At 41.6% G+C, this 25,586-nt stretch overlaps 1 long non-coding RNA gene across 2 annotated transcripts; it reads left to right on the top strand.

Moving 5' to 3' along the window:
- The first annotated feature begins 515 nt into the window (after window positions 1–515).
- LOC132691359 (uncharacterized) lies at window positions 516–25,196 on the top strand. 2 transcript variants are annotated; one of them, XR_009615709.1, is made up of 6 exons: window positions 516–606; window positions 3,912–4,068; window positions 5,775–5,908; window positions 8,183–8,313; window positions 17,773–17,845; window positions 24,830–25,196. It is a non-coding gene; the product is annotated as an uncharacterized LOC132691359 (long non-coding RNA). The 2 variants fall into 2 exon arrangements; XR_009615708.1 differs by lacking the exon at window positions 8,183–8,313.
- The last annotated feature ends 390 nt before the right edge of the window (window positions 25,197–25,586 follow it).

Raw genomic sequence — 25,586 nt, 5'->3', positions numbered from 1 at the left:
ATTTATATTACACACTTGTTCTTGCATGTTGTTTACTTTTTCCATTAGAGAGCTTAACATATTAATTATAGTCATTTTAAATTTCCAATCTAATGACTCCCAAATCTGTGTCACATCTGAGTCTGGTAAGGATGCTAGCTTTGTCTCTTCAGACTGTATTTTTCCTTTCATGATGTCTTGTAATCTTTTGAAAGCCAGACATGATATGTTAGGTAATAGGAACTGAGGTATATGGGCTTTTACTGTGAAGTTCTATCTCAGTCTATCTAGGTGTTGGTTTTTGTTTAATGTTTGCATAAGTGTCATGGGCTTCAGATTCTTCTAGTGTCCTTGTTTCTGTCTTTCCTGTTGTCTATGGTTTTTCCAAAAATCTTCTTAAGTGGAATCTGGGACTTGCATCTATTTCAGCTAAAATTCACTATTATTACATCAGAAACCTGTTATTGTGGTGTAAGGTGTGGAGCAGGTGTAGGCATTCTATAATTTTATGATGCAATCCCAGTGTTTTAGTTTCCCTAGGCTGTGACCTTCACAAGAGTTTCTTACTTTTCTTTCTCTCTCCCTTTCTTTAGATGAGATAGGGAGTCTAGAGGGGGCTGCTGTTGGGTAAGTGACTTTCTGCCTATTTGAGATAAGGCTCTGGTAAAATTCTTTTAACTGGAGAATAAGCCTTTGTTATGGAGAATGCACTGGGCATATTTCAAAATGTTACTCCCCCCCCCCCCAGTCAGAAATATGAGGGATTTGTCCTGGCTGTTCACCATGGGGATCTGGTGGGGTTTCTGGAGTTAAAACCCATGAAAGTGTGAGGATAAATGTAAGACTGTGGCCCCCATGATTTTCTCACTCTCAAGCTAGTCCACATTCATCCACATTCATCCTCCAGAAATTCACCAAAATTTGCATTTATTTGTAATATTGAATTAAGACTCCAGTAGCTTCTGCTCCAAGTAAGCTGATTTTGGCTGTGTTTTTCTGTAGTTAACTGTCTCTCCACATTTCAGGACATCAGTTTGCCCTATAATCCCAAATCTCTAATGGGTTCAAAAAATATATTGATTTTTCAGTTTGTTTAGCATTTTTCTTGTTGTAAGGATGGGAAAGATGACATCTAAGCTCCTTATATGGCATAACTAAGACCAGAGATCCAACAGGTGACTTTTCATATGCACCCTGAAGGACTATTTCCCCAATAGTCAAGGTGATTGGTTACATGCAACTGAGAGCACATGGACTCATCCAGATTTGTCTTCTTTGGGCAATGCCTCTACCTTTCCTCCTTTTATTAACACCAGAAATTTACCTACAAAAGGAAGTCATGTCAGAATGTACATTGATTGTGTTTTGACCACCCAACCATCCATTCACTCTGTCTTTTGTAACAGCCCTCATTTCTCAGTTAAAGGTGTATCTTTTCCCTCCCCTTCCTCCAGCAGTAATATGTGTGCTTTGGGAAAAGCCGATTCCTCTACTTCCTCCAGGCATGTGACTCTTAACTGGCTGATCAGAGTCATAAGTTTCCTGGGACATAGTGATTTGTTCCTGTGATCCCCCTGGAGCCGATGGGATATGAAAGGAAATATATTGTTGTAGCTATGAGCAGGCATTATGGGATCAAAAGGGAGGAGCTTCATGACAATCACACTAACATAGAGGAAGATAGATGTGAGCAAACAGGAAAACCTTGTCCTAATGATATTGTTAAAGCTTTTTCTTCCAGCTGTGCCTGAGAATGCTTAGGTTTATAAACTTTTCACTTACAGGATCTTTTGGTTACATGATTTCCTTTTTTTTGCTTAAGCCATGTGGGTTGGGTTTACTTTTGTTGCCGACCAAAGTCTTAAGTGATATAGAAATCTACAGTCAATCAACTATATTAATACTAGAGAATAATGCCTTACCTAAAGAGATGACCTTTTCATCTTTTATGAGGATTTCAGACCTCATAAGGGGAGATACAATTCAAGTTCTGCCAAATACATGCTCACACCCAGGGTGACTGTTCCCTATTTTGTGGTACTGGAGTGAGTAGTTGTTTGCTGAAGTATCATATGTTGGGATTCTTTTCATCTCTTTGTTAATTTGCTCTTTACGCAGAGTTTACTGGGCAGTTTCCCCAGGATTCTATTCATTCCTGCATGGGATTTTGAGACAGCTGAGGTATTTCCTTGAAGATGAGTCTGCCTTTCCCTATCATTTTATATCCTTAGCCTCTTCAGACACAGATCTCCATTTAATGTGAGGTTAAGCTTACTCCTTCAGCTTTTCCTTTGAGGGAGTCAACCAGAACCATAACAAAACACCATACACTGGTGGCTTAACAACAGAGCTTTATTTGCTCCCAGTTCTGGAGGCTGGATATCCAAGATCAAGTGTTGGTGGGTTTGGTATCTCCTGTAGCCTCTCTCCTTGGCTTGCAGATGATCACCTTCTCACTCTACCCTCCTGTGGTCTTCCCTGTGTGCATACATCTCTAGCGTCTCTCCTCTTATAAGGACGTCACTCGTACTGGATTAGAGCCCTACATTTATGACCTCATTTAGCTTTAATTAGCTCTCTAAAGGCCCTGTCTCCAAACATAATCACTTTGGGGGTTAAGGCTTTGATATATGAATTTTGAGGGGACACAATTCCGTCCATGACACCACTTTTTAGCCATTCTCAGTGATTTCTCTTCATTCTGAATGGATTATAGTAGTCTTAGTCAAATAATGATCAAGAGAAGTTCTAATGTTGAAAATGCTATTAAGCAAATAGGTTAAGCATCATCTTTTTCTGCATTGAGCCAGCAGGACTTCATCTCATGGCCTACAGGGCAAATGGAAGTAGGAGATTGGCCTTTGATGGGACAGTTTGTCCTCATTGATCTTCTTCTTTTCTTTCAAGACCATCCACTCCTGTTTTCCTGTGACCATTTAATATCCCCCATCCAGGGTTCCTGCCCCCAGAAAATGCCCCCATGTCCTCAACTGATGCACACCTGTCACTTGAGCCTGCCCTTAACTATTTCTCCCTGGGAAAAGTGATCCTGTAAATTAGTCCACACAGAAAGGCTGGTGATGGATAACTGCTTAGGGAACTACCTCTCCCAGGGGCTCATATCAGGAGCCAAATGAACAAAACCCCAGTGGTGGAGTTGGAAGCATTGTAGAGAAGCTGGTCCAAGATCTTTTCATTGTCCTTCTTATTATACCAAGAAAGGTCACTCTTACTCACAGATTCTGGAAGGGGTAGCCACAGGACAGGTAGAGACAGCTGAATAAAAGGTCACCAATAAAGGCATAGGTTTTAATTTGGACATTGGCCCTGATGTGCTCTAAAATTTTGGGAAACCCTTTTTCCCTTTCCCAGCCTCAACTTCTCCACCTTCACAATGGAAAAAAAAAATCCTGTCTGGCTCAACTCTCTCAGGACACCAAGAATGAATGCCATAACAGACAGAAAAGTGTTTTAGATGGAAAATGCCATAAAATAAATTCAAGGTGTTATTATTTTAAGGTGCAAAATCAGAACTTATAAAACGAGGCATAAAAATGTCTTGGTAGATATATTTTCATTCTGGAGAAAATTAATGGCTACATCTTGGGCTTGAATTTTCTATAGAACCAGTCCCAGAATATTGGACATGGAAACACTCTTAGCGATATTTAGTTTCTCTTCTTCAGATGAAGAGTCTAAAGCCTAGAGAGGGAAGGGACTTGCTCAGGGTCACATAGCAGGTTAGGGACACATTTGGGAGTGGGAACCTGTAGTTGTGACACCTTTCCTTGGTTTTATTCTTCATTTTCATGGGGAGGGCAGAGAGTGGCAGGGCTAAAACATATGAGCCATCTCTGGACAATACGTGAGAGTTTTAAGGCCTATTTCAGCATCTAAGTGTATTGTCTCTAATGGAGATCTCTGACTTCCAGGCCCAGTGGATGCTCAAGATGAAATTCCTGCCATAATTGCTGACTTCAGCTCCTCAGAGCTATAGACTGGCTTGACCCGGAAACTCTACTGTGGGTCACATCTTCTCCACTGGTCTGGCTCCTGTACAGTGTGGCTTGGTCTGGTTTGAGTGCAGAGGTAATTGCAATATATTGAGGTTTGGTATTGTAATAAAAATAGGGGCCATTACAGCTAGCATTTATGTCATTAGTATTTAGTGGTGGTGTGTTGCAGCTTTTTTAGTGCTCATAAAACTGTCGCTGCTTGCAGATATGTCACGGCGCTGATATAAATTTAAAGGGTTGGAAATCCATAAGTCATAAAAACTAGATAGTAAATAGCAACAGAACAGGGTGGACAAGAACTGTTGCATTAGGCATGCAAATGCTTATGGATTTGCATGTCTAGTGCTTGCATTAGCATAATGAGAAGCACATTTACATTACAGATGGACTTGATTAACTAGGCCCTTGTAAATAAAGTCCACTCAGACTAAATAGAGGATGTTTGGGCTCCAGAGAAGAGATGGTTATAGGAGCCAAAGGGCAAGCAGAGCCATTTCTTGCCCTCTTCTCTTCTGGCATTGACCATTGAAAAGTTTTCAGAATCACTGATAATGCCCAGATGGGAATGCTTTTGTACTTATTTGATGTAATAATAACAGCAAACATGCACTGAGTGCTTACTATGTATTGGCCACTATTTAAACATTTTATGCATAGTAGCTCACTTAATCCTCATAATAACCCTATGATTATAATAATACCCATTTTGCAGATGAAGAAGCTGAGATACAGAAAAGATAAGGGAATTTATCAGAGTCCAACTATTAGTAAGTGGCAGAACAAGGATACAAACCCAGGCAGTCTAGCTCAAAGCCTGTCTCTTAACCACTACACTAGCTGCCTCGTATCCACTGAATTCATACAGGTATGCAGCTAATGCTATTGAAACATCTGTTACATACCAGACTCCAGGATACTGCTAAAGATAACAGCAATAAGATAAATGCTTGCTATCTTCCTAAAAAGTTCATGTAGTCTGGAGAAATTTAGAAGAAAGCAAAAATTCTGACATTGTGCTCAAGGAGCTCATAGAAGGACACAGCCTCCAGGAAAGGTGGGTCAAAAAAGGCTGCAGAGAGGATACCTCTTGGACTGAGACTTGAAGTATGTGTAGGAGTCCAAAAGGTGAGGAGTGGAGGATTAGAGCACTTGCTTAGGGAACGGCAAGCGCGGAGCCACGGAAGTGGGCATATTCTCAGACCCTAAGTCAGTTCACATGAGAATGTAGGGAACATATGAACACAAGCCAAAAAAAGAAAAAAAAAAAGCAGGGACTGGTCATGAGGACTTATGGGACATGATAAAACTTGGAGGGTCAATCAATCATCTGGGCCTATAGTGCTCTCCAAGTAGAAACCTGGCTCCAGGTTAGGCACTAGGATTTACAATTCAAATACGAACTCCCTATTTGGCTCCCCAATTCATGAAGTAAACCTTATTCCAAAGTCCTGTGTCTTTTCCATCATGTCATGGATTCATAAACTCACAGAGTTTGTTAGGACAACATGGCCATTCAGACCAGACTTTTCATGGTACATGAATCTTGCCACAAGCTCTTCATTTGCTTGTGAACATTTGCTTCATTTGCTTCTACCTGAACAGTTCCATCTGCAGTTGGACAGGTGAGGAATTTGAACCGGCTTATTTTGGGTAGCCCAGTTAAGTGAGAAGTCCAAGGGAGTACCTAATATTTTAGAGTGTTATCTATTAAAATTTAACTGTTCTATGAGCTCTTCTTATGGTAACAGCTCCTAAAAGTAAATATACTATTCATTCCAGGTACATTTGAATGGAAGCCTCCCATAAATGATTTTTATGATGGCAGCCAACTTGAGGAATTTTTGAGAGCTGAGAATGTTCTTTGAGTCATTCTGGGGAATCGTGATGGGATGCATTCTATTTTGTACCTCCAGGTAACGTGCAAAGTAGATTATTTTAGACTGAGTTTTCCAGTGGTCATTTTCTCCATGACCTGAAACCTTTTATTTGTCTTGATGGTGACTCTAGGGCCTTCATGAGCAGGTGGGAATTGTCATCTTGAAGTAGGCCATAGGTGTCCTGTGAGGATGCTGGTCACGGGTCTGTAACCTGTAAGTGAGGGGCAGAAAGAAGGCATGTGGGAACAGGAAGCCATGAGTGTTTTAGAATCAACAAAACCTCATGGAGAAATGTGGCAGAAATGCTCTAGGCAGAACCTCCTCAAAGGAGCAGTAGAGGCTATGTTGGAGATTCCATAGCATCATGACTCTCCCCAGTCATCTTTCACCCCTGCCCCTGACTCTGGTGAACTCTGGTGAACTCTGGCTAATGCCCATCTAGGTTTCCTCTTCTTCCAGCGAATCTGATCAGGCTGAAGTTACTCTTAGCTCGTTCTACTTTTGGTTGGCCAGGAGCTCCTCAGAAATTCCTTTTCATAGCTGGTGGGAAATCTGGGGTTGGGGCCCACAGGTCTAAGAAAGAGTGCTCTTGCTTACTTTCTGACCAGGAGAGCCTGGTATTCACTTCCATGGGTTCTCAGGGCTGGCAAATTTCTGAAAGCTGGACCTTCCTAGAGTCTGTGGGACAGTCTCCTCTGACCTGCCTCCGTCCTCCACTCTGAGTCCCTAGCACACCTACAAAGTTGGGTCTATGTAGTGTTGACTGAACTAGAACTGAGGGCTGAAGGCATGGTTTCCTAGGTTCTCTTTTCCTTAAAGTTGCTGGACACGTGGTCCAGTTCATGGATATACTCTTTGTGACAGTATAACCATGTGCCAAGTGACATTGTACCAGTATAGATACATATATCAATATTTTTCCTCTTGTGGGTGTATTTACATCAGTACATGTCTCTATGTGTACGTACATATATTATTCTGTGTGAGTGTATATATGTGCATGTTTATATGTATATTTCTCTCTGCAGATGTGTGTATAGGTGCTTATGTCTATGAACATGTATATGTGTACTTACACAAACCTGTGTGTACAGGTGCATCTGTGTATGTATACATCTGAAAATGCTAAAGAGTGTTAGACAGGTGCTTGGGGGCAAAGCTAAGAGATGACACTGTAATTTCTTCCCTGGAATTTTAGAGCCTCTAAGGACAAAATCCCCCTAGAGGAGGCAGCAGCCTGAGTTGCCAGCTGGGCTGTAAATCCCTTTTATGTTGCCCAAGGCCATTGTCTGAGGCACTATTCTTGGCCTGACACTCTAAGAGATGACAGGATCTCTAAGAAAGTATGGTAAGAACTAAGGGGGCTATTATCCACAGAACAGGGGAATAAAGTTTCCTCTCTCTGAACCTCCCATCCTCACTCACCATGAAATAGAAACACAGGGGCAGAGGGAAAATAATCGCAAACCTCACTGAGCCAAATTTTACATATATGGACTCATTTGACTCATGATGGCTCTATGAGGGCTATTGGTCCCAATTTCCAGATGAAGACATGAAAGCACAGTGAGTTTAAGAAACTCATCAGGATTGGATGTCAAGGCAATATGGCTCCAAATGTACAGGATGGCTTTTATACACCAAGTTCTGGGATGAACACAGAGCTGAGATTACTTGTTACCAGTGACCAGAGACCATTCTTGGCCAAAAGGACAACATAGTGAAGTTTTTATTTGTTTGAAATTCTTCCCTTCCTTCTTCATTCTTCTCTTTGCTTTGAAATGTCCACACCTTATGCTTCAATAGCCAGAGCTTCTCACTGAAGTGCCATGCTAGAACCTGTTCTCCTAGAGCCACCTCATTCCCCAATTGCTTGACTTCAGCAAGATTGCCTGTCTTGGCAGTCACACTCTCACTGACCTGCTCTCTGCTTTTCAAAGTGTTTCCATATTGAGCAAACTAATCAGTGCTAAGGTGATTATGGCTACTAATGAAATTAAATGTCTTACTTCCCCCAGACAGAATGCACTGAAATGTGCTGAAAGTGCATTTCAAGTTCGTGAAATCCAATGTCCTTTCTTAGGCTCAGAGAAGCGACCTACCTAAGGGAACAACAGCTAGTAAGATTATGTCTTGGCCTTGAATTCAATTATTCTAGTTTTAAACCCAACACTTCTTTCACTTTACCAAATTCAGGGTTTACAGTTAATCCCAAGGAAATGTGGTGATGGTGGTGCTGCAGGCACTGAGATTAGTCAGTGATGGAGATGGTCTGGTTATAATATAGGTCTCTATCTCCATTCACTATAGGTGAATAAGCTGGCTTTCTCAAGGTGTTGAAATGGGACACTTCCATGACAACTTGCTTACACCTCTCCTGGGTACTTCTCTAAGATCATGAAAATCTCAACCTGAAATGTGACCTTTTGCACAAATTCAAGGTGATAACCAGTGTCAGTCATCCAAGCATCAACATTCTTTCAAGAATAAGATACAGGAAAAGAGGATAAAGAATAACTTTTATTGTGATATTTGGTCTAAATATTGGTACAGGACTCCTGTCTGGAAAAGTCAAGCGAGAGGGCAAGTCTGATAGAGAGAACATAAACAGCAGATAAGATTTCTATTGTATACAGGATATAACTATTATATATGATTATTGTGGCAGTTCCCACCTGCCACTGTGAAGCTCTTTAGTAGCTATCCTTGTAATGTTTTATGTAAACATGGGTGTCCAAATCACCTGGTTATAGTATCCTTGATTCATTTTCTGGGTGGAGCATCTCAAAATTCATGGCAGAAGTGTCAAGAATCTACAAATCCCAATCTCTTGGGGAGAGGAAGCTGGGGGCATCTCCCAATGGTGGGTTCTCTGCTTCTCCTGAACTAAGGGCCCAGGGTCCCTACCAGGGTTTAAGGGACTCAAGGATACCAGATATCCCACTGTACAATTGGCTTTAATTGGAGAGGGTTTTCCCCTCTCCAAGAAACTCATGAGCTGCTTAAAATGACTTTCCAAATGTGTGTTGAGGCTGGATTTACGTCTGGGTTGCTGCATATTAAATGCTGATTATTAAAAACATTTGCATGGTGCTTTAACAACGATAGATTATGTATCTGTTACCTAAGTCTCAGTGAAAGCTTTATTAATTCATTATTATTTTATCAACATACAATAAACTGTTCTATTAAATCTAAACTAGACAGATATTTGGGGAGGGATCATCTAAAAGGACCTCAGCTGAGACTATCCCCAGGGAAGGACTTAATGAAGTTTCAAACAGTTAATAACCCTCAGTTCATAAATAAACCATGGGTATTTAAAGACCTGCAAAATACTGAAATAAGATGTTGAGACTCAACAAAGGAGATATGAGAGAGCACCCTTGGAATTCCCCTTCCTTAAAACTCACAGATATAGCCTCTACCTCTTGACAATATTTATTGGGCGCCTGGGAATATTTGGCACCCCTGAGGATGTTCAGATTAACTCTGCTCTTGGTCCCAAATTTACTAAGAAAATGGGCAGAGGCAGCTTTGAAACAATATTCTCCTTCTCTCAAATAATCCACTTTTGGCTTTAAAAATATTTTGGTCTGAGAGGCGAGAGAGGAGAAAGAGATTCTGTCTTAATATGAGACATGATAGTTCCTTGACAATCCTGTATGGTAAATCAAAAGTCAAATCTCATGCCTGCATGCTCTGGAGAAAGGACCAGACACACCATTTTCAGGGCCCAGCGCAAAGTGAAATGAAGATCTCCTTGTTCAAAAGATAATTAAGAATTTTAAGATGACAAGAGCAGAACATTAACTCAAGCACAGGGGCCCTTCTAAACGTGGGGCCCAGTGTGATGACACAAGCTGAATGACATAAGCTGGTCCTATGTGGATGGCTTCTTGAACAGGGTAGATGGAGGTATAAGAAAGAAAGTATCCAAGGTGGGGAAGTCTGGTGTTCCACTGGAACATAGGGAGTGCAGAGGTTTGAAACAACCATTGTAAGCAGAACAGTGAGCCTATAGCAATAAGTTGGAGGAATATTAAGAGGTTTAGGTGTTGGGTAAAAGGGGCAGGAAGCTATGAAAAGTTTTAGAGTGGAGCAAGATGACCTCAGAAGTTCAAGGTTACTGACGGTCAAAAGGCCAAGGACTGACTCAATTGGGAAGGCTTCTTCACATTGCAGTGGTCTCTGCTTCCAAACTTTTCATTTTGGGGGCACTACTCAGAGCCAATACTTGGCTTTTTTTCTTTTCAGTTTGTAGTTCCTTGAGTGGTGAACACTAAAGTAGGACTTAGCCCTTCTTAAAGTTGGTTTCCCTGAAAGAAGAGCCTGAGGCACAGAGTTGTGTGTAAGTAGTTTAGTTGTGGGGTGATCCAAGTAAGTAGAGTGAGAAAGCAGGAAGAGAGAGAAGAAAAGCCGGTAGAAGATGTATTACTGAGTGACTTACCACAGTGGGTAATGGGGGTTCAATTTCACTTGGGGACTCTCTGAGGAATGGTGCAGAATGCACTGCAGAATTGTCACTCTGACAAATAGGAAGCTGAGGCATTTGTCCAGACTCTCATGCCACATAGGTTGAGGATGTCCTTTGGAGTTATTATCTAGCATATACTTTGGGGCTACACGTGTCAGTCGCTGAGGGATCTTCATGGATTTAGATAATATTTGAGGATAGAAAGAAATAGAGATTTGCTGAGACACAGTTGAGATAGGATGCTGGCTGTGTGCTCAGAGATGCTCCCACAGCTGCATGGAACTCAGGTGGGCCTAAGGCATTTGTCTGGGATACATAAAATATTTTTAATAAGCTCCTTAGCCACTGAAAAGTTTCTGAATGTCTTCATGGCCCCATCTACTCAGAACTCAGTCTCTGGGGACCCATAAATGAGTTTTTGGGGAGCAGTCGGTTGTCCTTTCTTATGCCAATTACATAGGCAGAGTCTGTGTCCTAGATGGTCACAACTTAAAACATAGGTAGACCAGAAAGCTTCCCTGGATGGTACATGGGCCTCTCCTTCCTTTGGATGTCTGGAATTCCACCTCTGACTTCTCTGTGAGAGGATTATCTTCTACCAAAACCTTCGGTGGGAATGGCAGCATATGAATGCTGGACTCCTGGCATAATGGGCTGGAAGGCAGACACATGAATTTCCCAATGACTAGCTCTGAGGCCAAAAATCATGACTTAAGAGTACAGGTTATGGAGAGGGGCAGACGTGGGTTTGAATCCTGGTCCTGTCACCTGTTAGCTGTGGAATTTTGGGCAAGCCAATCATTCATCTATGTAGCTCTTAATTAGTTAAGTAGTTACTGAACATTGACTCTATTCCAGGCATGGAACAAATCCACCTGGAGTTTCCAAGTTAGAGGAGGAAACAGACAATAAAAGATAGGAAAATAATGGATAAAAATGAATTGTTATAAGTCTATAAAGGTGAATCATGTGAAATGATAGGGTATGGTGGGGATGGAGAAGGTGAATAAACTATGAAGATAGTGTAATAAGGCTGGGTTTCTTTCTTTTTTTTTTAATTTTTAATGTTTTTATTTTACTTTTGAGAGACAGAGAGAGAGAGAGAGAGAGAGAGAGAGAGAGAGAGAGGGAATGAGTGGGGGAGGGGCAGAGAGAGAGAGAGGGAGACACAGAATCTGAAGCAGGCTCCAGGCTCCTAGCTGTCAGCACAGACCCTGACGTGGGGCTCGAATTCATGGACTGTGAGATCATGACCTGAGCCAAAGTCAGACACTCAACTGAGCCACCCAGGCACACCAAAGCTGGGTTTCTTAATGGAATAAAAGGAGACAACATGGGAAAAGCAGAGGTAAGAGCTTTCCAGGCAGATAGAACAACATGTGTTATGGCCAGGAGATAATAAAAAGCTTGCATATTTGCAGAGCCAAGAGGAATCCAGGTTGATGAGACCATAATAAATGAGGGGAGGATGGTCATTAGATAAAATTGCAGAGGGAGGGAGGGGATAGTTCATGTTGGGCATTGTAATCCAAGTAAAGGACTTTAGGTTTTATATTACAGATAAAGGGAAGTCACAGAAGTACTTAAATCAGAAGAATGATGTGATCCAATTTTTGGTTTAAAAAAGATCACTCTTAACATAGTGAAGTAACTAATTTGCTGGAAGGCCAAGAGTAGCCATGGTGAGACCAATTAAGAGGATTTCATGGTATTTAAGAGCTGACAATAGTAGTGAGGATGGAGGGAAGTAGGTAGAGTTGAGGAATATTTGGGAAGTAGAGTAAACCAGAGTTGCCAATGGGTTGGATGTCAGGGAAAGATAGAAGTTTCAGTGATGATTCCCTGGAGAAACAATGGTGTCATTTATTGAAGTGAGTAAAAATGAGATAAGAACATGTGTGAATATGTGTGTGGGAGATCAAACAGTTGGACATTTTGAGTCTGGGATGTCTATATGGTGTGTAGGCTGAGATGGCAATTTGTTGTTGGCTCTTTGGGTCTAGACTTTGATGAAGACACTTTGATTGGAGACTAAACTTGAGAGTCATGGGCATACAGATGCTTTCTGAAAGCCTGGGAAAGATGTAATCTATAAAGTGGGGAAAGAAGATCTATCTGCAGTGGGGTGCCTGGATGGCTCAGTCAGCTGAGTGTCTGACTCTTGATTTTGGTTCAGGTCATGATCCAGGCTCTGAGTTGGGCTTCATGCTGAGCATGGAGCCTGCTTGGGATTCTCTCTCTCTCTCTCTCTCTCTCTCTGTCTCTCTCTCTCTCTCTCTACCTCTGCCTTTGCCCTTCCCCTGCTCACACACACACACACACACACACTCTCTGAAATATATTTTTGTAAAAATGAAGATCTATCTGTAAAGTCAGACACTGCTCAAGAAGCACAATTACTTCTCCCCTCTCCCATGCCTGTTTTCCTTCCATCATGGGAGCTAGTTGGGTGGCCCCCTGGAGGCTTTCACAAAGGCCGGAGTGAGGGACACAACCTCAGAGTCATGGAATAGAACAGTCTTGGCATAGCTCTAGTTACAAGCTAGCCTCACATAAGCCTCTTATTCCTGAGCAACATGATGCACTGGGTTGTGCTAGAAGACTCATAAACAAGATAGACGTGAACCTTTGACACTGAACTCATTCTCAAGGTACAGGCCACATTGATCCATCTTTCTTTCAATGCTGTGAGCTGAAGAGGAGAGGTGGGCCCTGGCGTCAGGAATCTGAGCCCTACACACAAAGCAACTGCAAGCCCATTTGAAGTAGTTGTGACAAAAGGCCTTGGTTGCTAGGAAGAAGGCAGTGGAGAGGCTCACATAGGCTGTTTGCCAGGGTGGATTAAATACACATTGAAATATGAATCATTGGAGGCTTTTTATTTTTTTTTATTTTATTTATTTTTTTTTTTTTTTTTATTTTTTGGGACAGAGAGAGACATAGCATGAACGGGGGAGGGGCAGAGAGAGAGGGAGACACAGAATCGGAAACAGGCTCCAGGCTCCGAGCCATCAGCCCAGAGCCTGACGCGGGGCTCGAACTCACGGACCGCGAGATCGTGACCTGGCTGAAGTCGGACGCTTAACCGACTGCGCCACCCAGGCGCCCCTGGAGGCTTTTTAAAGACTGTCACCTGACATACAGAAATCGCATTTCTTTTCCAGTGGAAAATGGCAGCAAGCATCAATTGTTAGGGGATGCCACATGAATGACAGGCCTTGTACAGTGCTTTGTTCTGTGTGGAACATTTCTATTGCATAATGACAGTTTATGCACAATGTCGGCAAATATACACAGGCAAAACCACACACGTGCACGTGCGTGCGTGCGTGCGCGCGCGCGCACACACACACACACACACACACACACACACACACACTTTGGTTATTCAACTGTAGGTATTTTAGAGCTTCCTTTGAATTATTATTGAGAGGATTTACATGGCCTTAACTGCCTTTGCCTAGTTCTGCAAAGTGTTTCTAGGACTGAAGAGTTTTCGAGCAATCATATCAGCCTCAATCATAATATTCCTTTATATTGGGTTAAGATTCCCAGTTCTGGTTTCCAATAGACTTGGGTCCAAATTTTGGCCTTGCCACTGTGATCATGAATGAATTACTCCCTCTTTCTAGGTGTCATACATTTCCTTATTTCTAAAATAAAATTATAATATGCTGTCAGAATGTACAGGATTAGTGGGAGTGGTAAAATGTTTAATGCCCAGAGAGCACTTAGCAAAGAGCCTGAAATATGATAGGTACTCTGTGAGTGCTGTCAACTTGTTTCCTAGACTCTGACTTGCAGATGAGATCATGGAGATCACTAAGGTTAAGTAAGTCACTGAAGGTCACACAGCTGTTCTGGTGTTAGAGACTGAATGTTTGTGTCCCCCACGCCCAAATTCATATGTTGAAGTCCTAACCCCCCAAGTGATGGCATTGGGAGACAGGGTCTTTGGGTGGTAAGATTAGGTTAGATCATGAGGGTGGGGTCCTCATGATGGGATTAGTGGTTTTTTAAAAAATTTTTTACATTTATTTTTGAGAGACAGAGCACAAGTGGGGAGGAGCAGAGAGAGAAGGAGACAGAATCCGAAGCAGGCTCCAGGCTCTGAGCTGTCAGCACAGAGCCCAATGTGGGGCTCAAACTCACAAACGGTGAGATCATGACCTGCGCTGAAGTTGGACGTTCAACAAACTGAGCCACCCAGGTGCCTTGGGATTAGTGGTTTTACAAGAAGAGGAAGGAAGCAAGGGCTCTCTCTCTCTCTCTCCCAATCCGAGCACAGTATTGAAGAAAGGTCATGTGAGGACAGAGCAAGGAGTCAGCCATCTGCAAGCCAGGAAGAGAGACCTCACCACAAAATGAATCAGGCTGCACTTTGATCTTGGACTTTCCATCGTCCAGAACTGTGAAAAATAAATCTCTATTGTTTAAGCCACCCCATCTGTGGCATTTTGTTATGGTGGCCTGAGCAGATGAAGACATGTGGTAAATCCCAGCTGGAATTCATATTCTGGCTCCAAATCTAGGTACAAATCTCAGACAAGTCCTGGAAATGGGCTCAAAGCACCTGCATGCAGAAACGCAATTGGGAAGCAGGACTATGTTTTGCCTTATTCTGGGCTTTCTTCTTGCTTTCCCTGGGGTTCTGCATGGTAAGATGTATGGTTTCCTGACCCAATGTCAAAATGCCCAGATTATCAGGCTTGGATATAGCATTTTTACTCACTCAGCATTTACTTGATTCACATTTATTTTTCCATTCACTTATTCTTTTAGTACATTTTTCATTCAACCTTAAATCACTCAGCATTTATTGAGCACCAACTCGGTGCAGGATCTTTGCAAAATAAGTGAAATGTAATCTCCTTGCAAACTCTGTGTGTCAGATGGCTTTGGATGTCCTATGTAACATGTTCAGGGCATGAGGCATTTCCTCCCCATCTGCTCCCCTTCCAAAACCTTGCACCATATACACACCAGATCATGCCATGAATGCAACTTGCTTCCTTTCTGGCATCTGGCTCATTTCTGCAGCCTCTGGACTATGACTATACATACCAGTGCCTGCCCTTCTTGCCCAGCTTTGCCCAGATCCCTGTATTTGTTTCCTATCGCTGCTGTAACAAATTATCACAAACTCAGTGGCTTAAAACAACACAAATTTGTTGTTTTTCACTTCTAAAGATTAGCTGAAGTATGACAAAGATCTCATGGTGCTTAATTCAAGGTGTTGATAGGACTGTATTCCTTTTGGGAGGCTCCTGTGAATAATGCACTTCCTTGGCCTTTTCCAGCTCCTAGAGGCCACTCACATTCCTTAGCTCATGGCCCTGTCTCCCATCTCCAAAGACTTCAACATTGCCTCTCTCTGAGTCTTCTGTAGTCACATCATCAGGAAGGTTCTCTTCTTTTAAAGATTCATATAACTAGATTGGGCCGTTGGATAAGGAGATAATCTCCTTTTGTCAAGATGTTTAACCTTAGTCCCATCTGCAAAGTCCTTCTTTGCCATGTAAGGTAACATATTCACAGGTGTCAGAGTTAAGGCATAGGCATCTTTGGGGGCACATTATTCTGCCTACCACATGCCTCAGCAGATCTCTCTGCGCAGGGCAAGCACTACCTGATGGGTTCAGAGCATCTGCCAGGCTCTGGCAGGCCTGCAGGAGGGTTTTATGTCCCAAGCTAAGAAGAGCAATAAGTGTTAAGTTCAGGTTCAGCGCAATGGATGGAGGCTCTCCAGTCAATCAAATTATAGTTCAATCAGTTCATTTTAATCACTCCTCTGGAGAGAAGTAAAACTCTGCATTGAGGAATACACAGCAATTTTACTGATGACAAGTTTAATTGTTTCATTTTTCCTTACTGTCTCTAACACAGCCGACTTTTAATCAGTGGGAGCTGAGATTCTAATGAAGTAAAGTCCACTTTTCCGCAGTTCACAACTAGCTGGAAATAATTGGGCTGAGACTCCCATCCAGACACTGCAGAGCCGCTGGCATTTTCCTGAAAACCAGGCTTAATTGCTTTGCTGATGTTGTTAAGTAGTCCTGAGGGGGTGGAAGTAGTAATGCTGCCCACATATGCTGGGAAACAATACCCCAAAATGTCTTAAAAGGGTCCACAAAGTCTGTCCAACTGGTAGCGAGGAAGAAAAAATGAACTGGAGTGTGTTTTCTGCAGGCAGGGGCCTGGGGGAGTATGTGGGAGCTGTGATGTGGATGGCTGCAATTTGACAAGATCAACAGCAACCGCCTTTTTCTTTCCTCTGAAAGCTAAGCAGGATTCTGAGTGCAGGGGTGTGTGTGTGTGTGTGTGTGTGTGTGTGTGTGTGTATGTGTGTGTGTGCGTGTGTGCACATCTGGATTTGTGCGGTGTGGTTTCAAGGAGAGATCGAGATTTTAGGCTGCCTTTGGTCTCTGAAGGGGGCAGGGGGGGGCGCGTAATGGAGGATTCTAGTGGATATTGTCTCAGCCCTGAGAGGTGGCAGGGAGATTGGCTAGTCTGGAGAAATTCTAGGATCACAGATACAAGGCTTGGAAGAGTCAGAGAGATTCCTTCCTTATCCCCCACAAAGGCCCACTATTTTACTTGATGGATGGTGATGATGATAATAGCAATAGCTGCTAGGTTTTTTTCGCTTACTATGTGGACAGAGATTTGGGTTATGCTCTCTTTTATTCCTCATAACAACCAATAAATAAGGTGCTATTATTATCTCCTATATTCAAATAAAGAAATCAAAGCACAGAGAAGTCCCAAAGTTTGCCCAAAGCCATAGAGTTGTAGGATTTGAATCCAGATCTGCAAGACACTAGAATCAATTCTCTTAGCTCTTATATCACATTTTTTTCAGTCCTAACAACAACATTAAAAATAGATAATTTTTTATTGAACATTACATGTTCCTGGCCTAGTACTAAGCACTTTCTGTATCTTATCTCATATAATCCCAAAAGCAACCCTAGAAGGCATGTTCCCACTTAGAGAACAAGAATAAGGGAATTGAGGTCTGGAGTGAAGGACACTATCAAAGGCCACTCAACTGGGACTCAAACGTAGGTCTGTCTGCTTTGAGAGCTTGTGATTTTATAACACAGCACTTTGCTTGGGAAAGGGTCTAGGTACTGAATGAAGATTGATATTAGTGTTTTCTCAATCTATCCAAATAATTAATTCTATGGTTCTGGGTCTGGCTGAGATGGCTCAGGACTTGGGCATCTCTTTAGACATCTGAAGAAAGAGAGAGATGAAGCCCCAGAATCCTCACCTAATGATCACGGTTTTGGAAACCCAGGTTCAGTTACTGCTTATGACACTAGACTTGGGAACATAATTTAACTTTGGTAAGCCTCCATTGTATTGTCTGTATTTTGTGAAGATTAAGTGAGATCATGTATTTATTCTTTTATTCCAGAAATTTTTATTGAGCTTCTTACTCCGTGCCAGGAACTGTTATAGCCCTAGGAATGCAACAAGAAACAAGGCAGGTAAAGTCCTTGCTTTAGTGGAACATAGATTCTCATTAAGAAGTCAGATAATGAATAAGTAAGCAAGTCAACAAAGAAGAGAATTCTTGCTTGTGACCAATTCTACAAAAAGAATAGCAGAGGGAACCCCTAGGAGTGGAGGAGTGTAGGTGGTCAGGGAAGGCCTCTGAAGAGATGATATGGGACCTGAATTACTTGCTGGAGTCAATCATGCAGACATCTTGGGGAATAGCCTTTCAGGCAAAGGTGATTAAATGTGCAAAGATCAGAGGCAGGAATAAGCTTGGTGAGCAGAAGAACAGAAAGAAGGCCAGAGTGGCGGGGGAGCAATAAGTGAGAGAGAAAGAGGAGGACTATGAGGTTGAGAAAGAGGCAGTGAACAGATCATGCAGGACCTAAAGGAATGGGCCATGGAATTTGAAGTTAGCTTTAATGTCAGTTGGAATTCATTCCAGGGCTTTTAGTAGCAGTAGAGACAACCTCTGGTTTAATTTCTAAAAGGCATTTCAGTTGGCCTAAAGAGGCAAGTTTGGAAATAAGGAGATAAGTTAGGAAGCTTCCACTGTAGGACATCCTGACATCTCAACAAATGAGAGATTGTTATAATAATTACCATCCCAGAAAGCAGTTAGCACTTGAGGAGATACATGGTTAAGTGTATAGGTAGCAGGAGAAAAAAAGGTCTGGCCAGTCGAACCAGGTCTGTAAGACGAACATTTTGTAAGACAGGTATTCATGAATCATTATGCTTTTTAATGAATTGAAAAATGGTGAGTATGGAAAACAGAATAAAAAGGAGCCCAGATGATAAGGACAAAACACAAGTGATTGATCAGCCAGTTTGTTTACAGCAATTATGACTGTGTGATTGCAGAGTCATTTCAACAATAAGTAACCAAAAGGGGCCCTTGAATGGGTGGATCTGGGAGAAGGCAAATATCAAATTCCCACTCTTCAGGCAGAATCTCTGCATTTGCCCACACTCCCCAAAACACATTGCTGGTGTCTTGGAGTCAGAAAAAAGCAGATAAATAAACTTGTGAAGAAGGTTATGTGAGGTGTGTGTGTGTGTGTGTGTGTGTGTGTGTGTGTATGTGTGTCTGGGGAGGGGGGAGAGAGGGAAAGAGAGACTTCTTTGCCTCATCTCAAGTCATGGTGGTATTTTTATTTGAATTTTATTTTTCTGATGCTGTTAGATAACAAAGGGTAAATTAAAATACAATAAAAAATATAGAGGGAACATGGGAAAAGAAGAACGACATTCTCCTGGCATTTGTTTCAAGGCTGCAAAATGTAGAGTGTCTTGACAGCATAGAAAGAGATTTTTCTCCTTTAAACCAGGTGTTGGAAAATGTGCTTCATTTAAGCAAATCAATATCTTTAATTTCAGCCCGTTGCTCTGGATTTAGTGCCCGATTTCCAGGGAAATGTAGAAAGAGTCAAGCCTCATAACTTTCTGTAGTTCCTATGAAAAGAAAGAAGAAGACCAAAGGTGTCACAGTGGCTATTTTTAGAACTATTTTAACTTCTACTTCTTGGACTTCCTGTGAAGTCATAATGTGTTAAAGGAAAATAAGGTAAAGAAAGGGATAAGAAGTTCTGAGTATGGCCGGTGAAATTATAAATATTATGGTTTGAAAAGCCTCACTGATAAGGTGACATTTGAATAAAGACATGCAGGAGATGAGATGAGCCAGGTAGAAATCTAAGGGAAGAGAATTCAGGCAGAGAGGGGAAAGAACACAGTTATGTGATTGGAGCAGGCTTCAGGGTTTGGGGAGTTAGGAGCCATGTGTGGCTGGAGTGGAGAGAGCAGTGGTAGAGTTCAGAGATATGAGTGGCTGGATCATGTGGGGCTTTGTGGTTCATTTGAAGAAATTTAGCTTTCATGCTGAGTGAGATGGGGAGCTCTCAGAAGGTTTGGAGCAGAAGAGTGACATGATCTACCTTACATATTGACAAGATTTCTCTGATGCTCTGTCAAAAATTTCTCAAAGTGGAGCAAGCTAGAATCAGGGAGAATGGAGGGATCATGGTGGGATGGACCAGAATTTAAACCAGTGAGGGGCACCTGGGTGGCTCAGTCGGTTGAGCGCCCAACTTCGGCTCAGGTCATGATCTCACAGTTTGTGGGTTCAAGCCCCGCATCAGGCTCTGTGCTGACCGCTTGCTCAGAGCCTGGAGCCTGCTTCAGATTCTGTCTCTTTCTCTCTCTGCCCCTCCCCCACTCATGCTTTGTCTCACTCTGTTTCTCAAAAATAAAGAAATGTAAAAAAAATAAAATAAAAAAAGGTTTTGAACCAGTGTGAGTGGCAAGAAGTGTAAGATCTTGTTGTTTCGTTGAAGTACAATCAACAAAATTTGCTGATGGGCTGGATGAGGATATGGGAGCACCAAGCATGGGGAACAAGAGATTAGGAGTCTAGTCAGGACATACAGTTTGGAATATCTTTTATACATACAAGGGGAGATGTTGCAGAGGCAGTTTTATAGATAAGCCTAAAGTTCAGGATAGAGGTCCAGTCTGGAGATACAAATTTGGGGGTTGTCAACATTTAGGAAGTTATGAGACTGCATAAGCCCAGTAAAGCACTGAGGATATGTATTAAAGAGAACTTTAAAACTGGGTTTAGAGGTCTCTTTTTAATTTAATTGTCTTAATTATGGGAGAATTAAGGCAATTGAAGGAGATAAAGGAGTGATTGAAGGAAGAAACTGCTGATTCAAGCTCTCATGTTGGATTTACATTTCTGCAAGTGTTTCACTTTTTTTCATGCAGTAATGCCAGGGATCCACCCATCTGTCCATCCATCCATCCATCCATTCATCCATCCATTCTACCTTCCACCCGTCCATCTGTCCATGCATCTATACATCCACCCACCTGTCCATCCATCCATCCATCCATCCATCCATTCATCCATCCACCCATCCATCCTACCTTCCTCCCGTCCATCTGTCCATGCATGCATGCATGCATCCATCCATCCATCCTACATTTTTCTTTCATGATATATGTGAAAAAGCACACAGCATTTTACAAAAGAGATTCGCAAATGAACTTTGTCTCTATTCACCTACCCACCCAACTTCCTTGGTCTCAGTCTCCCCTTTAATCAACTGAGAGAATGGTCTAAAATGTTAGTTTTGGACATTGTAGAGATGTTAAAAAGCATGCCTACTCTGATGTTCTATGGTTTCAGGGCCATCAGAAAATTTGAGGGTCCTTTTCTGAGTTATCTAACACAGATCCAATTGGATAAATATGGCAAGAATTGCTCTTAACTTCTTACTACTTTATTTCTGGTTGTTCATGAAAGGGCACACATACAAAATAATACAAATCCTCTGAGTCCACTGCTTCAAGGTTCCCAAGTCCATTCTCATCCAAATTCCTTGAGCTTCTCTCTGCTCTGAGGATGACTTTGCTGTATTGAGGTGCTGACATGCAGATGTTGAAAGGTTTGCTGAACAGGCAGTTTGGGGAGCAGAGTGTCACATTGTCCAGGGGCAGAGCACAGGCAGTTCTCATTGGGACCACTTGCTGATGGATGCTCGCCAGTTGGCTCATCTCTTCTTGTGATATTGTTATTTTAGAGACAAGAAAAGGCCAGCAGGTTTAAAAAATATGTATCTTAGAAGTTGTCTTTGTCATCGGTCAAGTTGCGACAGCCCTTATCCATATGCATGGTAGAATACTAACTTGTCTCTAAGTTCAATCTCCTAGTGTCTCTTTTGGGCAACAGAAGTTCTTCCACAGACATAGACCAAAGACCCTTATCACTACCCTGCCCCAGATATTTGACCACATTTAAGGCTTAGAACTTGGATTTGGGTTTTTTTCTTGGGATCTTCTTATCCCAGGTTTACTCAGTGATAAGAATCATGTTATCTTTATGTGAACTTCTCTCTGCCCTTCAAGCCATCTGCTCATTGCTAGTACAAGTTATTAACATTGATGACCACACCCAACATCTGGATATATCAATCTTAGCTTGGGTCACCTTGATGGCTCCAGTTATTGGTAATGTGTTTGAAGCTTTGGCATGAACCAGGGAAGGCGTGCCTAAACATTGGCCATTGGCTTCCAGGCAGATACTGGGCCTCTGGCCATGAACATCTTTATTTATTATCTTCCTTTCAACTCTCTCAGGCAAAGCAGTTGTCATAATAGAGTAGGTGCAATTTATTTTGGTCTTGGCAAGGCACTGCCCCCCTTCCCCAGGCTTTCATCTTCTTCCTCCCTCTTTCTTTGACATTATTTGTCAAATGATCCAAAGGTAATTTTTAATACCTTTGCATCACATTGGAGCTAAGTTCTGCTGGATTATTAATGATTAAATATTTTCTAGTCATCCACCTGCACAGTCTGTAACAAATTATCCCAAAAAGCAGATTAATTCCATTACGATTTTGAATAAGAAAATGACAAGAGAATGCCCTGCAGTCTTTAGAACTGAACAGTTGCTCCAAAAATCTCTCATATATCTGGAAAGTTGTTGGTTTTATAAAAGACTTGAATCTGTCCTTCAGAGGTCATTTAGCAGGTATTTATTGAGGTCCTGTTGGATATTAGCCTGGTGTGGGGTACTGAAAAACCTGGTTAATTCTTAGAACCACATGGGGAACTTTGTAGAAATGTTCACCTCAGATTTACTGAATCAGGGTTTTCATAAGTGGAGCCCAGAAATAGGTATTTTTGGAAGGCTCTCCAAGTAATTCTGATGCAGCCAGTCTATAAAACTGTTTTGGAGTCTCTGCCATGGAGGATGTAAGAAGAAGGGAGGCAGACTTCTTACCTAAAGAGGGTTTATAATCTCATAGGGTTCTGGGATTTACCCAGGATGCATTATCAAGTAATGGAAGCCATTTATAGTTTAGGATGAATGAGTTTGCTTCTCAATAAGATAATAAAAATGTTTTGTAAACTGTGAGTCACTATTAGAAACAGTTCAGAAGAGAGAGAAGACTTGGGATGGTTTTATGAGGACATAGGTGAAAAATAAAACTGCCCATTGAACAGAAGTGGGGTGATAAGTAGATAAACTTTCGATTATCCAAGTGCATGAGGAATGGAGATTCTGATCAATTGATCTATATCTATCTATCTATCTATCTATCTATCTATCTATCTATCTATCATCTGTTGGTTTTTATGTCAATCTAATCTAATCTATCTGGATTTGGTTATTAAATTGGTTTTGATTTTGTTACTAATGGACTTTCTTGCACACATGAGGTGAACAAAGGTCAGGCATCCTGTTTCAGTCCTAGCTCTGTTTTGCCTGCTTTCTGACTTTCTGAATAAGTCTTCCCATCCCTCTAGGTCTCAGTTTTCCCATCTGTGAAAGAGAAGATTAGATTTGATGACCTCTAAGGTCAATTCCCACCCTAACATTCTACGAAAATATGAGTCCACTTTCCTGCCTTAACAACAGTCCAGTGGCTGTAGTAGAATCTTTCTTTCATACCGACGGATCCAGCAGGACCTTAAGTCGTCATCCTGAATGTTAGCTCCCATTTATTGAGAATCAAGGTGGGAAATTGAGCACTGAACAATCTATGTAAGTTTATTTGTTCTAAAAAGACTAAATGTTAGCTCTGAACTCATTTGTATCATCTGCTTCTCTCTCTCAAGTGATAGAGGGAGCAAAAATACTAATATCTTGAGTAATTATAGTGAATGGATGTTATACTTAATTTGTAAGGCATTCTACTCATTATTATCCATAGTAATGGAGAGAGCACTCTCATTAACAAATAAAAGCTTCTTGAGCACCTATTATTGGGCAAGTCTCATGTTAATTCATATTCATTTGTGTACACCAAATTGGAATGCTCTGGAAATTTTATTTGTTGCAATCTTGCTTTTGTCATTATGTCAAATAGACAAGTGGCAAGAACCAGCTGTGTTCCCTGAGCCACCCAGTATGATGGCTTTGGGTTTGTAGTGGTAAGGGAGCTTCAGGATGGGTATTGGGCCATTTTCTTTAATGTTTTCCATGTGGGCGATTCCCAGTAGCTCATTTATGCCTTTGGTCTAGCTACCCACACACTAGAAGGGATCCTTTTTGCCTGACCAAACCCAGTTACTCCTTATCACTTAAAATCTGTACCCTTTAAGAGTCTCCCTGGCTCATTTCATCCCCCTTGTCTCAGATCTCACTGTACTTTCTGCTATTTACTGAGCACTTAGTGGGTGCCAAACACTCATCTATATAATATTACTTTACCTCTAATGGAAGCAACGGGATGTTATTCACATTTTTCAGAAAAGAAAATTTAGAGACACTAATCCATTTTTATGGGATCCCATAGCTGTTAGGAGGTGGGGACGAGAATGAAATGCAAATCATTGTGAGTTTTGGCCCCTTCACTCTCCTGCCACCTCTTAACTGGACCCTCATTTTCCCAATAACTTCAGGCATCTCGAGTTTATATTGAGCCTGATCCATAGGAGTTCGGCATACATGAGAGTCACCACTCATATTTGTCTGTCCTCCAGCTCTGAGTCAGTGTTGGTCCAGTACCTTTCTTAGCAGACACTTGTAGAGTTAAATGAAAGTAGTACATTTCACCCTTCCAGCTGGTGCCTTGCCTTAAGGGCTGGGACAGGAATGTGTGGAAGTCTTCTGAAGCCCATGCCCTGCCTCTCTCCTACCAGAATTATTGGGGAATTGGCCCCAGGCATCCATTGATGAGAAGCCTAGGAATGAAAGCACCAGCTCCTGAACACAGAGAAATTAAGGACCTGTCCCTTAATAGGAAGCAAATTATTGCTGTCTGTCTTTGTGTGCAATAAAGAGGGTGGGTGGGGAAGGGAGTGATCATTTCTTTGAGTAAGAAATAAGACATCAGAGCTTACCCAAAAAATTATCTCCTTTTTTCCTATAGAATTAATCTAATCATCTAAAGAAAATTTTACTTATTGGGGACAAATTATTCTAATGATTCAATAATGTCTCTTTTTCTATTTTTTTCCAGATAAAAGAAAGACAACCCTACTATGGAGAGGAAATTAGCTACAGATATTAAAAGGCCGAGTACAGCTTCTTTGAGCCATGAGCTTTCTAGCAGATATTTATGATTTGATCCTATGCAAATGTGAAACGTCTGTGGACAGGCTGCTTTAAAGATCACTACTAGCCCAGCAACTGCAAAAATGTTGAAAACAGCACTTTAAGTACTTTGTGTTTGATGTTAAGTTATTGCTAATTTTTTTGGATCTGGGGAAGTTCCATTTCCAGAAATCAGATACAGTATTATAAGAACACAAGGGAATCATTTCCAGCACTATTTATATAAATGTAAGGATTCAACACAAATGCAAATTAAAAACTGCCTCCTTAGAGTTTGCTTGATTGTGTTCATAGAGAAGCAACCACCTCAAACCTGCTAGGGTTTTTGCTTGTTTTGTGTTTGCCATAGAAATGAACGCTAGACCAATTGTGCATCAGCTGCCTGAAAAATGCACTGGGGCTTTATTTTGCATTCAAGACAAATGATGTCTCTTTTGTTTTGCATTTAAAATAGGAATGTTGCATCAATAACCCCAGCCTAACCTCACCCAGTACCTGCAAGGAGAGAGGGGAAGGCCAGCATAATTGAGTATGTGGCTTCACCTCTAAACAAGGCACAAGGGCAAATGTAGTTTTACCCTTGTGAGGAGTTTCTGGAAGGAGATGGTATTTTTTTCCTTATGCGTGACTGCATTCCTTGGTTGAATTCTGTGGCTTCATGA

This window comes from Panthera onca, chromosome E2, assembly GCF_046562875.1.
Source record: "Panthera onca isolate mPanOnc1 chromosome E2, mPanOnc1 haplotype 2, whole genome shotgun sequence".
NCBI classification, from domain to species: Eukaryota; Metazoa; Chordata; class Mammalia; order Carnivora; family Felidae; genus Panthera; species Panthera onca.
The sequence above is the reverse complement of the archived record's forward strand: the minus strand, read 5'-3'. Positions and strand labels throughout refer to the sequence as shown.